The following is a 15,116-nucleotide window of genomic DNA, read 5'->3' as shown; positions in this document are numbered from 1 at the left end:
TGCATGATCATCCTCAAATCCAAGGAATTAATCCCCTTCAGTTTGCATTCAGCAGGTGAACAAGAGAGAAAATACAAACCAATAAGAGGTGTCTGTGCCATTAACAGGTTTGTTGCAACTTTTATATTAAACCAAAAAGTGAATCAAATCAAGACTGCCAGCGGAAAGCACATCTTAGATGTTAGAAATGTACAGATGGGGAATAAGGCTAATAAATTGAGAAGGCAGCACCTCACTGGAAAAGGTGGAGGAGGTCCTCTAACTGCATTCTCTCTAAATTCCACCTCTGTAAGGATAAAGCAAGTGCCATTGGTGAAGATGAAGGAACAATGTGCAGATGTCCACCCTGGGGCTGAGATGAAGGACAAAGCACAGATGTCCAGCCTAGGGCTGAAACATCCCCTTCATTATAATATGTTTAAAAATAAAAGTTGAAACTACACCTTCTGTTACAGTAAACACCAAATAGTGAATATACATTACTGTGGTAAACAGAGACATGGGAAGCGTGGGCTGCCAAGCAGCCACTATACTTTCCAGGTGGAGTGACCCAGGCTAAGGGTTCCAGCCAGGCCAGGGGCCCCCGCTGCGGGTTACGAGCTGAACAGGAAACGGTGGCTCTCCAGATGTCGTGCAAAGCCGTTAGAAAAATCTCTGCAAAGAGTTTGAGGCTGAAAGAAAATGTCACAAACTCTTCTAAAGCCATTCAGAGTCCCCGTTCCAAATTCTCCAATGAAGTTTCAGTGTAAGTTTCATTTTACAACTTCCTATACAGCTCTTAATTCCAATTTTTAGGCTACACTATTACTTTACTTCAGTAACACAGAGCACACAGATCATTACTAAAAAATCCTACTTAAAGGCCCTAACTAACAGAAAAATCCTACTGTGCTATGCATCATAAAGCAGATAATTTTTGCAAAGAAACCACAGTAGAAATAGGTAGCTGTTAACTTTATTATAGGAACAGAGGTAGGAATTGAATCATTTGCCCGAATTCCACAACTTCTGGAGTACTGAGAGAAATCAAATCTACTTTGTCTAAAGACTGTTCTTACACATCCTCCACAAAGCCAACTATTTTCTAGTTCTACCACCCTCTTTCCCGCATCTCCAACAGAAAATGAGCTCATTTAGTTCTTTCATATGCTACTAGAGATGGAACCTGAAAAATTCTAAGTCTAAAATCCCAAATGAAATACAATATGTATTTCCTTCATCAAGCTGATAACTTAAGGTGAAAGGAGACTTTCTGTCTTGGTTTAATGGCCACAAGCAATCAGATATTCAGTGGGCTATTCCAATAACTACAATTCCAGTTTTTCTGAAAAATTATGTTTTTGAATGGAAAGAATATATATTTCGTTCAAAACATTACATGAAGAGTTTATATTTATGTTAGCACCAATAATTATTCTCTTTCCATAACTGCACATGGAACTATTACAATTCACTGCATGATCACCATATATTGAGTGTGTTGCCCCCTTGCTATTTTTCAAGCCTACCACTTCTGTACATACTGTTTATAATGAGGCGCCACACGGCTCCTCGCGAGGCCTTTGGCACTGCCCTTAAAGCCAATTTCCTATGATCATTCTCTTTTCCTTTTCAGTTCTAAGATCAATCGTCACAGAGATCATTAGTGATGCAGCATTTAGCTACATTGCAGAAACTTTGTTGGACCACAAACATAAGCAGAAGCAACTGCTGAAATTTTGTAAGACAGCATAAGAAAAACTGTAATATTTTAAAGGATTTTGCCCTATTAATATGGAAAATTGTAAGCTCAGAACATTCACGCATTTCACAGTAAGCTTTTTAGCTTACATTGAGGAGTAGTTGAAAATGTTCGATATGCTCCATTATGTCCATCACAGTCTTTTTTTCTCCCATTTCTTTAAGTTGCTCTGAGCTGTACATTCACTTTTATAAAATATGCCACCTACAAACACATCCCTGTGTAAAAATACCCCCTGTACCTGCAACTGTAACATAGAAACTGGAGAGATTTTAATACAATTTTTTATTTAAAAAAATAGATATTTCCTTTTGACATATCTGATATTACCAGTCAATAGTTTCCATAAAACAAATGAAACAAAGGAATGTCACCAGTACCCATGGGGGAGAATTGCCGCATCTACACTTTTGCACCAAGCACGACCAAAGCAAACCTCCCCTACTAAGATGTAAATGGCATTGACACACATCATACAAAAAAACCCACCCGTGCATCATAAAAAAAATATGCAAGTATGATAAAAGCCTCTTTTGATGGAGGTCCTTATACAGCTAATTAGCAATAGTCAAAATAACTGTGCATAGGTTTAATATCTCTTTATGGAAAATAATACATAACAAGAGAGATCTTGCACACAGCTTCATGTGGAAAAAAAAAAAAAAAGGTCAGTTTTCACACAGAGTAAAAGCCTGTCCGCTCTGCCTTCTCTCTCTGCAACCCCCCTTCCTCTCTCAGCTATACATATACCCCCTGCATAGTTATACGCTATACATTCCTTAGCGATGCAGTCATGTTTGATTGACATTTTCAGAATGCTCAGTTATTACGTGACATTTGCTTGGTAGTAGAAGACAAAACACTTTCTTCATGCTGTAAGGTAAGGCACTAGCAATTCAAGAAGAAAGCAAGATGTAACAAAGACCTAGTCTGCTGAATTTATTTATATCAGCCATTAGAAACCACTGTCCTAAAAAATCTGGTGACACATCATTCAACAGCATCATTAGAGCCTTAAACTTGAAGGATAGGACTAAAATACAAATGAATTTACCTCTGATCAAAGCATAATGACATGAAGAAGCACCAAAGCATACATCATTTTCCAATCTCACACTGACAGTTTTAACACAGTACCTCTACGGGTTGCAAATTTCAGGAAGGCAGAGAGCACCACCTGTGTCATCGTTCCAGACTCCCCCAAAAGCAGAGACAGCAGGGTACCGCTGCGAAGTAGACTTTTCGGGGGAGCACAAGGGGCCAGGGATTAACCCACTGACAGCCACCGCTGCTGGGGATAAACCATGCAGAACATGCTGGATTACATGTAAAGTTTTTTGTGCATATCCTGTGCATATAAGTGAGTTTGGAGCTGTTATACTCTGATTCTTTTGTGTTTTGTATCTAATTTTATACACAAACTAAGCCCCACACATATTAGGAATTATTCTGATTCTTGAAACATGGAGTGCTTGCAAAACTCACTGTTCAATGGGTGCAAGACTTGTTTGCAAATAATAAATTGTAATTGATTTAGTAAGAAGACAGGAGCTACGGAGCCTGGCTGGATTTACCGGCTTCGCTTGCCAGTCAGAAATCCGGGAGTAAGTGAAACTGCTAATGGTGTCTTGATATGCCATACTAGACTGCTGTCTATCTCAAGTAGAGAGAAGCCCATCTTCCTGGGAAAATGGAATAGAAAACAGAGGAAAAAAGTGTGAAAAATAAAATCAGCTTAATTTTAAGTAACTGTTTTAGAGCTAGAGCAGAGAAATATTCATGAAAACGCCGCTAAGGAGCATTTACACCTGACGAGAGTAGCAACCACTGGAACAAATGGTATCCATCTCTTGACGTGGTATAGCTACAGTAAACAATAGCTGAGGACTGACAAACTCCTTTGTTGTGACCATGCAGCCCTGTAATGAGTCAGTCACATCTTTGACCCCAGAGACGATGTTAGTGAAAGATGAACGTGTATTAAAATGAAAAGGAAGCGTTTGTATTTCTTCTAGCTGCTTCTGTGGCAGGTAGCAACCACCAGCCCATTTAGGCCAAATCATTACTATTAAATTACTATTAAATTCAGCAACATCTGGTAGAAGAGTAAGCTTGAAGCTAGCTAGTCTACAAATGAAGCAGTATGTTTGCATCTTGTTTATTACCAGCAATGGCCACGTGGACTGCCAGATGCCAGCCATAACACACAGATGCTGAAAGTGAAATCTCGTCTCCTTTTACTCCCTGGAGAATCTGAAGAAATCAGTTGTATTCATGAAACAGTGACAAACACATTCCCTTTTTTACCAGGCTCCAAAGGATACAGTACAGTAGATGACAAAATCTGTTATAACATATATTGTCAAATGAATTAATAAAAACAAAGAAAGAACCAGAGCCGCACACTAGGCAGCAAGCCCCTTAAGACACACATATCATGTCACTGGGATATGAAACACTAATAATGTGAAATTTGTATTACCCTTGCAGAAAGCAGTTTGTTTAACACAGCTGTTGCTCCAGACAAGGACTTTAGCTGGCTTTTGCAACATCATTGTGCCTTATCTGAGAATCTATCATGCTTAAACTAGGATGCCCTTTGTGGTGGGACAGCTCTGGCTCTCCAGTGAAAATATTTCCCTTTATATCTCACTTGTCTGTCGTGGAACAAGCATCCTCCCCCTACAGGAAAGTGATTTAGGAATTGCAGTTATTATACTGCAGGAAAACAGTAACAAGGTTCCTGTTTTCACTGCTCTATTTCTTTCCATTTCCACTCTGCTTCACAGTTTGCCCCTTGCTTTCTACCTTCCTGTTTTCTTCAGATTACATGTCCTAAATATCAGCTGCCAGCACTCCAACCCACTTACAGCCCATCTGCTGGGAAGCAATTGCTCCAGATACTCAACTTATCACCACATCCAACACGTATGGGTACATTATTTAATATAACATTTTTTCCCCACCTAGAAATTACCACAAAATATAAATCTTTACAATTGCCTTCAGCTGCTGAATTGCTCCCAAACAAAATGTTGGCCAAGTTGCCTATTGTGGTGGAATTTTAGCAAATCCTCTCGAACCTTGAAAATTAGACATTTCTCTCTCTTCAGATGAGAAGCAGTGACAGAGCAGTGAAACTTTAGCATGTGCTATCAGTGACTGTAGAAACAGGCTGCAACTCGTGGGTACGTAAGCCGGGTGCTCACCAGTTTGAGAGCTAAGTGGCCTCAACATTAAACCAGGCTGGAAAGGCACTACAATCAAACCATTCAGTCCCTCTGTCCTAATCTATTCCCTATCTATTCAGATACTGAAATTCAGGAATGGTATCTTGGATGTCATCCTTTACTCCAACTGGTGTTTCATATCTCATCCACCAGTGGAGGTAAAACTAAAAAGATGTATTTCTATAGAGAAGTGCGAGCAATCCACAGCAAATCCCCAGGCTACTTACAGGAAGGGGAGGTAGGAAGTGGGAGGGGGGAGGGATCTCAAACCTTTCTTTTACCCCTATGTGTAAAACTCAGTTTAGTGTGTCCCTAGTAGTGGAACATATACTCACTATCCCAAAGCATATAAAATCAATGGAAAAATAAAGGATTCAGTAACCATATTTTCATGAGGCAACAGATAGCAAAATAAGAAGAAATATTTACAAATTAGAATAAAAGCAGAATCTAAATTATTTCGTATATGTAAAGAGGAAGAAAGGGCTGTCAATTCAAATGAGATGAAAGATTCAGTAGATGCTATTATGGGTAATTGTAATAACATTCTGAAAAGAAAACAAAATATATGATTTGCCTGATTAGTAATTTAATACAACAGTTCATTTGTTAATAACCTAGAATCATCTGTTAAGCATGGCTGCATAATTTCAAGACCTGAACAATGGAAGGTCAGAGACAGAGCTACATGTTAAGCCTCTCATCTGCAGAAAACTTCAACTTCCTTACCTCAAAAAAGTTCATATTTATCATGTCAGAGGGAAATCTCCGTTTTTAGGTTATAATGATGACCCAAATAATAGCTTTAAATAGATCCAAGTACAACATGATAGCAAATAATGCATAAATAAAAGCCCACAAAAATTAAGTCTTCTTAATGGCCTTTGACTACACATACTCTCCCAATGCAACGCCTCTACCCTCAAATAGAGACAGACTGCAATTCATTTGCTGCTGTATAGATGCAATTCTAAGCTTAACTTACTATCTGCAATAGAAGGATTAATATAACAGCAGTTTGCCAACAGTCTACTACAGTGTCAAAAAGGAAGGAAACACTAGAACTATTCTCTCACAGGGTACTCGCCTCCCACCTGAGGAGTCAAAATGAAACTTCAACAGAATATGTCATAATATTATCATACCTGTCAAACACAATGTTGAGACAAGCAGAGACTCCAGGCACATTGTATGAACCCTAATTTACCTTGTTTTATTAAAATGCACAAAGCTGGGCTAAGAATATATTTAAGAGCATAGGAATTGCTCTTCTCCTGGGTGGTTCATGCATTTCTTATCTTTGAGAACTTACAGATTTGTCCACCTCCCTTACCTGCATTCCAAGCCTTTAATCCAAAGCTAAACCACAGCTAATATTTTTGCAGCTGAAGTTGAGAAGGTAGGAATCTGTTTTTCACTCTTACTATTGCAGAGTTTCTCCTCAACTGTACATATTAAGAGTTAGGCATCAGCTGGGAATCCAGAACGGAGATTCCTCTAAGATAATAAAACCAGCTAGCAAATAAATATAGGGTAAAAGTATTAACTTGAGTGTGCAGACAGGCTGAAACTACAGTCCCAAGAAAATTATTTTGTTATGTTTTTGACTATGAAGTCAAGCAATGCTAAATTAAGAACTTTAACTTTTTCACTATTATTTAAACTGAGGGTAGACAAATTTTAAAGTCGGAGAAACAATAACAATTTATAAGCTACAACATGGATGACAAACTGCAAGTTGGTATTGTTACATGAACAAGTCACTGCAACAAAGGATGAATGCAGGGTTTTGTCTGAGCAGACTGTCTTCAACCCACATTTTGCTCTTGACCCATTACAAAGCAAGAGCCAAACCACTATGGGACAAGAGGTCCTAAGCGGAGAAGTGCTGAAAGTCAGACTTGCTTACATAGTTACAAAACCACAGACGGGCCATGTTTCCAGCATGATATGGGTGAGTGGGAGGTGGGGGAATCAATTGCTAGATTGACACACCCATTTTTTTCCTCCCACTTCTTTGATTTAGGATTAGTTTAATCTAGTTTGTTTTGTGATAGGGAATCCAATTCAGTAGCTATGTCCCAAGGACACTTGAATGTAAATGTAAAGGCTTTTCAAACTGATTTTTATGTGTATATTGGCTATTACACTATGACCAAGGTCTATAAATATCTTACTTGAAAGAATAATAGCTCTTATTGATTATAGCTTGATCGTGCAAGATAAAGCAAGTGGGAATAATAAATCACTTTTATGGATTATTTGTGTACATCAAGGAAATGGGATTAAATGCATGTTTCACGTGTTTGCTGATCAATCTGATCTGTATGTAACTAGGGATGTTTCTGTGTATAATCTGTTAACAAAATGTCACACAGAAATGGAAGAAACATTTTCAGTCATTTTAAACCATCAGTCATCTGCCTCGAGAGCAAACACAGTGGCAGTGCAGCACTGGGAAATGCCGCCACATAAATCATTTTATCACTGGTCCTAAAACCAGAGTATTACATTAACTTAATCAAAAGACTGCATGAAAACACCACTGAAATTCACTAAATGGAAGTAGATATACCTGGAAAATTACCCATACCTACCTTAATCGTGCATACAACAGCTGTTCTCTGATACTCTTAGGAATCAAACTCTTATATTACAATGACTTTACAATTTACCTAGATTATCTGAGCCACCCAGGAGATATCTGTAACTTGCTATGAAGAATAGCTCATCACCAGATTCACCGGTTTTGAAAATTAGGTCAAGATGGTCTGGATTTTTCCCCACACACATAACCATTGATGGACTTTTCATTCTGCTGTGAATAACAGAGTGTGCAAACCCCAGAAACAGAAGAGATACAAAAATGCCTCCTACTTCCTAAGATCTATTCCCATTATTCCTGGAGCTACAGGATAAACTCCATTTGCAATAAACATACAACAGTGATTAACTGAAACTCTGAATTTTGGTGAAATGTAACACGGTACTTCACATAGCAGTCCTAAATCTGTCTTGGAAGAAATGCAGTGTTACCCACCTCAGTCTTCCTGAACTGGCCTCCCATCGATTAGTGTCAGACCTAACAGTGCTTTCTCTCTTATGTTTCTCTCTCCGTTCTTCCTGCCTCCCTTCCTGCTTTTTCCTCTTTCGATCATCTACTTCATTAAGAGAAAAAAATACAGGGTTTTAGTTAGCCTATGCCTTTATGTAAGCAAGCAGAACTTCACTCTAGTCCCCATAAAAAGCAACATATTGCTCAGGAAAAATGAAATAAAATAAAAAAATAAAATAAAATCAGATTTAAGACCTCAGTTATGGGCTCACTAAAAGTGCTAGTGTGGTTAAATGACTATGGTTTTTTTTGCAAACTTATCTCTACTGGTCAAAGGATCTTGCAACATTTTGTTATTAGTTCTCATAAAAGCGAGTGTGTCAGAGGAATGCTTCTCCCATTTTACAAATGGAAACAGAGGCACAACCCACACAAGTAGCTGAATGGCTGAATTCACTACTTCCAGCCACACACCATTTACTTCTGAATGGCAAATCGCTATTTCTTCTACTTGTGGAAGAAAATGTTGTCTCAAGGAGAGCTGGCTGCGCAATAAGATTATACAGTGTCAGAAGGTTGTATTTCTATTACGTTACAGACTTCAGAAAACAATGACCCTATTACAGTAAGTCATGTCCACACAGAACACTAAAGCTATTCTCTGTCTGGGAGACTTGAAGTAATTCAAGCAACAAAGCACAAGTGGGAAGAGTTTTTAAGACCGTTCTACAAGGTAGGAAAAGAGAAAAATTTGCCATCCACCCCTCGCACCTCCACACCTGACAATCAAAACCTGGATTCTAAGCAGAAGGAGATATAAGGTATGTATGGATAGTCACCCAGAAAATCAGACAAACTGTAAACTGAATAATGTCAGTTCTTGATTCTAACCAGGACCTCTCGGACCCTTCAGAATACTGCTCAGGTCTAAATGTCAAGGCATTGTAAGTGTAAGCTTAAAAAAAACCAAAACACCTCCAGCAAACCCAGATCTTCGATGTTTAGAAAGAACAGCATGTTAAATAACTTTTAACCAATGAAAAACAATTTCCTTTCCAGACAGTAATGACTGTTGAAAGTCCCCATCTCCTGAATCGTTTAAATTCAAAGCAAGTGTGATAGAGCATTGGTAAAAGTCATTAGACAGTCATAGGGAAGAGCTGGCAATCCCTGGAATAACAATTAATTCAAATCAATAGAGAAATTAGAAGGAAAGATTAGAAACTGCTGAAATTTACCCAGTGAGAGCTAATATATATTTTTAGCAAAATAAGTCCTGATATGTGTTCAGTAAAGCTTCAATTAAGAGTCAAGCTGAAGTTCTCCAACTTCTTTTTAAAACACAGTGCTAATATACTACCAATCTTCAGAAAGAAATGCAGCTGTTTACTATACTTTGTAAAAAACAGCTGTAAACAGCTCAAAGTCTGCGACAAAGAAGTTAAAATCTGGCAGAAGTAAACAAATGGACCAGATTAGACTATTTAGGAGGTCTGAGCTTTTTTTTTTCTAAAATATGCAACCGGAAGACTGTACTGCAACATTTAAGCCTGACAGAAGAATCAGTCGTGGTGTGTTGGAAGGAATACATTTGATTTCAGAGCGATCACCGAAAAGGCGGGCTGGTGCCTTATTAACACTGCAACAGCCAGCTCTCTGCGCGGGCACAGCTGCGGACTAGAGGCACCACCTTGTTGGCCAAGTGCTGCACGTTTTGGTCACAGCTCAACATATCTGCGCACAGCTCAACATATATGCACACATATTCATTCAAACAGAAACAGCACATTGTAAAATTCAATGCAGGAATTCAAAGCAATTTTCACTCTGGATATCTACCAAAAAAATTCTCATTATGTCTCAAGGCTGACAGGCAAAGCTTTGCAACATTCTCGATAATTATCTGAACTTTCCCCCTCAACAAATCAAATAAATAATGACTCCCTACTCATGTCGCAGTCCTCCTCTCCTGTTTATTTTCTCTTCATTTGACAACAGAGAACCTTCTGATGCTTTTCTTTTTTGCCTCTCTGTGAAAAAGGGCAATAAAAAATGGAAAATACCCATGCACACCAGCAGATGACAGGCTGCCATGACTGTAACTTATTTGAGGAAAGAGTTGTTTTTTACAGGTCTCCTAAAAGCATTTGACATATTGTTGGTATTTTGAAAATCAGCAAGCAATGATTGTGAGCAATGACAACAAAGCATTTCCCTTCAATCTTTTTTACAGGGGATGACATTACTGAGTAGATTCTTGCCTCCCCACCCATCGCATTTGCCTAAAGCAGCACAGCAGTGAATTAACAAACATCACACTATGGTCTCTGGTGTGATAAGAGGTCACCGCTGAAAGCACTCTGTCATGCCTGCAGTCTTCCGGAAAGGTAAGAAAAATCCTGAGGAAGCCTTTCCATTTCTAAAAGTGTGAACAACCCTAATAGGTCTCCTATTAAGAAAATAAGGACAACTGGAATTTCTAGTCAAAGACTGTTTGCAGACTCCACCTCCTACACATTTCATTATAAGAATACGACCTTCAAAATAAGTGAGTTTATACATCAGCAGTCTGCAATGTTAAGAGGAAGGACAGCGTGTTCAGGTCAGACTCTTCAAATGACTCTTGAGAAGCCATTTGCTTCGAACAAATACATTTGTGCAAACATTGACATTAAGATAAACCGGTCAACTCTTTGTTATTGCCATGAGTTAACTGAGAGACAACACAGGAAAGGTGCACTCAGGAAAATAGTTCTTCCCCCTTCCCAGCACAAGAACCAGAGTCGGACAGCAGGAGGCTGGCATAGCTGAGATTACGTGGAGGCAAGAAATCCTATATGTGATCCTCACAATAAGCACTTTCAGCTCACTAGACTGCAAAACTGTTATACTACAAACACCTTCAGATTGCTCATTTCTCATGATTTGGCTGTTACATCATGAGTCCTGCTGCAGGCCTCCACCCCCTACACACAAAGCGCAGAGCTGCTGGCCCTGCTCCATCATGGAGGTCCCTGTCAGCTACGCGCTCCTGCACAGATACCTGACCTGTCCCTGACCAGATGTCCACCTGCACCTTACAGGCTGAGAGGTGCCAACGTGAAAAGCAGCATTGTTCATACCCTGGGGTTGAAAGGATTCTCCAAGTGGGTCCTAGATGAAAAGGAAAGGAGTTTGCATGCCATTGCCTTCGCCCAGCAAGAAGACCTGAGTTCCAGTACTTAGGAAATTATCTGACTCCACAGGTGAAATACTTTAGGATGCAGGAAGGAGCAGAGTAGGAATGCGAGGCTAACAGCATTAATGTACACCCTTTGGTATTTTTGTGTCCCTTTTGGAGGTTATTGAGCTCAGTAAAAGGGATTGTCATTTCACAGGGAAAACAAGGGGAGGAATTGTCAAAAGTATTGCCCCGATCTTTCAGGGTTGTTCTCTTTCAAGACCAGCTGTTGCTAACCACACCAACTGCCCCACTCCTGCTGCTTTTTCAAGCAAAAGTTTATTCCTGTCACCTTGGACCACTTGCCTGATAATCGCTGAGCACACCAGTGGAGAGAAGGAAGGAGAAATTAATCAGCAGCCAGAAAAAACAGAGGCACCGTAGGGAATATTTACCTGAGATAAATAAAATGTAGGATACAGTAGGGATTCAGGAGAGTGGAAAGAGATGAAGCCACACAGACTGTACAGGGGCAGAGGGGCTGGGAGGGTGGAGAGAATCTATGGAATGTAGCACAGTATAACCTTAAACATCCTTCTCCTCTTCCTCTGATAAAGTTCTCTCTGACATGGAAATAAATCATCCAGTTCTACCAGCCTAACAACGCCCACCACATCGGCATAATAACATTTGATCAGAGAATAGCAAGCTGTTTTCCTTTCCCTTTTAAACCTATTTTCTAATTAATGACCTCTTCAAAGGACTTCAACTTCTTTTCTCACTCTTGAAACTTTCATTAAACTTGGCAGACTGTTTTCTTGTACTGTAACTCATAAGAGCTGGACTACCTTTAAAAATAGGGAAACATTGTCAGCACATTAAGCCTCAAGCTACATTTGCTTTCCAGTCAGCAATTTGAGAAATTAGTAACTCCTCACTAGCAAATTTTGCAGAAACGAGTGAAAAGCTGCAAATATGCTTTGGTGTTAGTAACTCAGTGATGAGGTGAGAGTTGATAATATCAGCATAGCAGTTGTGTAATTACTAAACACACAATGTATAAAATGGTATTAATGATCCTAACATTTAATAAGTACCGAGCAATACGATATTAAAAGCATATTTTAGTTTTATTCCTATATTTAAGTAACTTTTAATATAACTGACAGCAAAAATCCCTTTTCAACTTTCTGCAAGGCCTGCATGTTTGAAAGACTACAGCATCTCAGGCACTGTGCAATGAAGGGCACCCAAGACTATCATTTTCATTAGTGTTCTCTTTATCTTATACTTTCAGCTTTCTAGTAGGAAAATAGCTACATGACTTTTTAACATAAAGACTGCATTGCTAGCATATTTCCATATCTTCTGCATTGCATTGTATCTTGCATTGAAGTGTATCTTGCATTGGGAAGACTGTGCTACTTGGCAATATGCTGTTATGAAGTGGCCTCAGCAATGATCATAGAATCATAATAGCTCACAGACCACCAGACTCCAAAACCCATCGGTATGACCCGCTTGGTCAGTGAAGAACTCATTCTAGGCTAAAGGTACAATGTGCTTCTGTCCAAACAGTCCATCTGTGGAAAATTCTGTAAGCCTCTTGTCTACAGCCTTTCAGATTAAAAAGCCTCAAACAAAAATGGAAAACTGCAAAAACAGGAAAAGCCTTGATTTCAGATACAACTGATGAGTCACGTACTAAGACACCCAAGACATTAGTCACTGCCTGCTTTCTCACCGTACACTACTGCCACTTAATTTCTTAATAGCTTTTCTGTAGCACCGACTTCAGTATTTCACATAGCCTCACAGAGAACAAAAACCTGCACAACAAATGACGTTAAAAAAAAAAAACCAAAAACCAATGAAATCTGTTAACAAAACAGCTGTATAACAGAATGGAGGACTACAGAAAGGTATTAAGTTAAATAGTCCAGTTAGCAAGTATAAAATATCAGTTAGAGATATAAAATAAAAAAATAACATTATTTATGAGCACTGGTTAGACAAATTTAATACCAACATTTACGACACTGACTAAAAATGTTTTGCTTTTTTTTTGCACTGCTTTTGTTACTGTTGTTTGAAACCTCAAGAGATTAGTTCAACATGGCAGTGATTATAGGTAAAATGGAAGTTAGTAGATTTCAAGAGAAGACAGACGAAATGTCACCTGAACATGAAAAGCTAGAAAAAGTGCTCTTGTGCTTTATGCTGAACTGAAATCTTAAGGAATGGTTCTAATGCACGTTTTGAAAACTAAAGGAATTTAAGGAATTTTAGTATTATTTACCTGTTCAAGCCCCTCTCAAATGTAATTAGGAAGATTAGCTAGCAGCTGTCCATTTGGATTCCCACCACTGCTGAACTGGAACCAGGAAGACTTGTGGAAGATTGCAAGAGACATCAGAAGACAGCTTGAATAGTGTCAAAGCATCAATTGTGTCAATTGCAGCAGGAGACCTGCATTGAAATAAAGGAGAGAAGCCAGAGCAGGCGTGAGCGTGCCATCATAAGTATGCTAGAAGCAGTGGTTAATTAGAAGATAAGGAAAATGTGTAAGTACAGGAAAAATAATGAGCTCATAAAATTCAGTACATTTGAGAAAGAAGAATATTTGGGACAATACCAAAGGTTACAGGAGGGGCAACTGCAATTTCCAGTCTTAACTGTATCTAACTTTAAGATCTTAAAAGCATTTTTGAACTTCCTTAACTTAAAATTAAAAAAAAAAAGGCTCCAGAGAAGTTCAAGCTATTTTACTATTCTTCACACGTGCACTTCAGTTCTTTCTGTTCGTACTTTGCTAACAATGAAACTACAACCCTGACTGTCCCTGTTCAAAATGAAAACTCTACACCTGACAACAGACATTCTCTCCAATTCTTTTCCCACCCTGTCACAAAGACATTTGCTTTGGTGTTTACTACCGAAGTATTACCCTGCACAGGTGCTTTATAGAAACATGCAGCTCACTGCAGGACTTACAGATACGGTTTCAGTTGTTGCTACTTGAGATATTCCCATCCTGTTCTAAGATCTTATAAAATGTGGGTTCATAAGTTTATTGATGGCCATTGGCATATAATCAGGGCAGACACAATAACTGAACCAGGTATTTGTGTTCTCACTAGTTTAACTTTTGCAGCCTTTAAAAATTGTGAGAACATTGCAGCAAATTTTCTGAATGTCCACAGGCACCACCTAACCCCAGTGGCACATAAGAACTAAAGCAAAAGAGCGCTCACGTGACTTAAGTCACTCCTAACTTTCTTCCCCGTAGATCAACTTACCTCTTGCACCATTTTTTTATCCACTCCTTTCTCTGAAAGATCAATTCAGTCTAAATCAGGAACAGAGAAGGTTTAATGGGAACTGGGGAGGGCATTGCAGAGGCCATTAGAAGGACTGGTTTGTTTAGTTTAGAAAAAATCATGTTTACTAGTGGCCATGAACATCGTTAGGTAAGAACAAACCGCTCTCTTCCAGGTAGACAAAAAGGTTAATTGAAAAGGAACTGGACAGTATGGGCACAGTGGAAAGTTTAGGTGTGAGATGTTCCTGAATATGTTCAGTGTAGACAGAAGACAACAGCTTCGAAACACCAAAGACTCTCCAGGGTCCCCCCCTCTTGGGTCACCATTCCAGGACTAAAGAGGGTGCAGAGAAAACACCCACTGTGGTTTCATGAAGAGATCTGCTACATCTAATAAGACGGAGTTTAATAATCTGGAAAGTGAGGATGCAGGAAATACCTTTTGGTGTAATATTTTTGCTTTGTCTACTTGTATCTACCCACAGACATTTGTCCAGGCGTTTGGCAGAAGTTGCACTTTTTGTTTAGCAAAACCATGAAGTAGTTCATGATCATACAAAGTTAATGTACCCCTATCTAAAATTCATTAAGTATTTAAACAACAGATG

Source organism: Charadrius vociferus, unplaced genomic scaffold (genome assembly GCF_000708025.1).
Source record: "Charadrius vociferus isolate BGI_N301 unplaced genomic scaffold, ASM70802v2 scaffold212, whole genome shotgun sequence".
In the NCBI taxonomy this organism is placed as follows: Eukaryota; Metazoa; Chordata; class Aves; order Charadriiformes; family Charadriidae; genus Charadrius; species Charadrius vociferus.
This window is presented reverse-complemented; position numbering follows the sequence as displayed.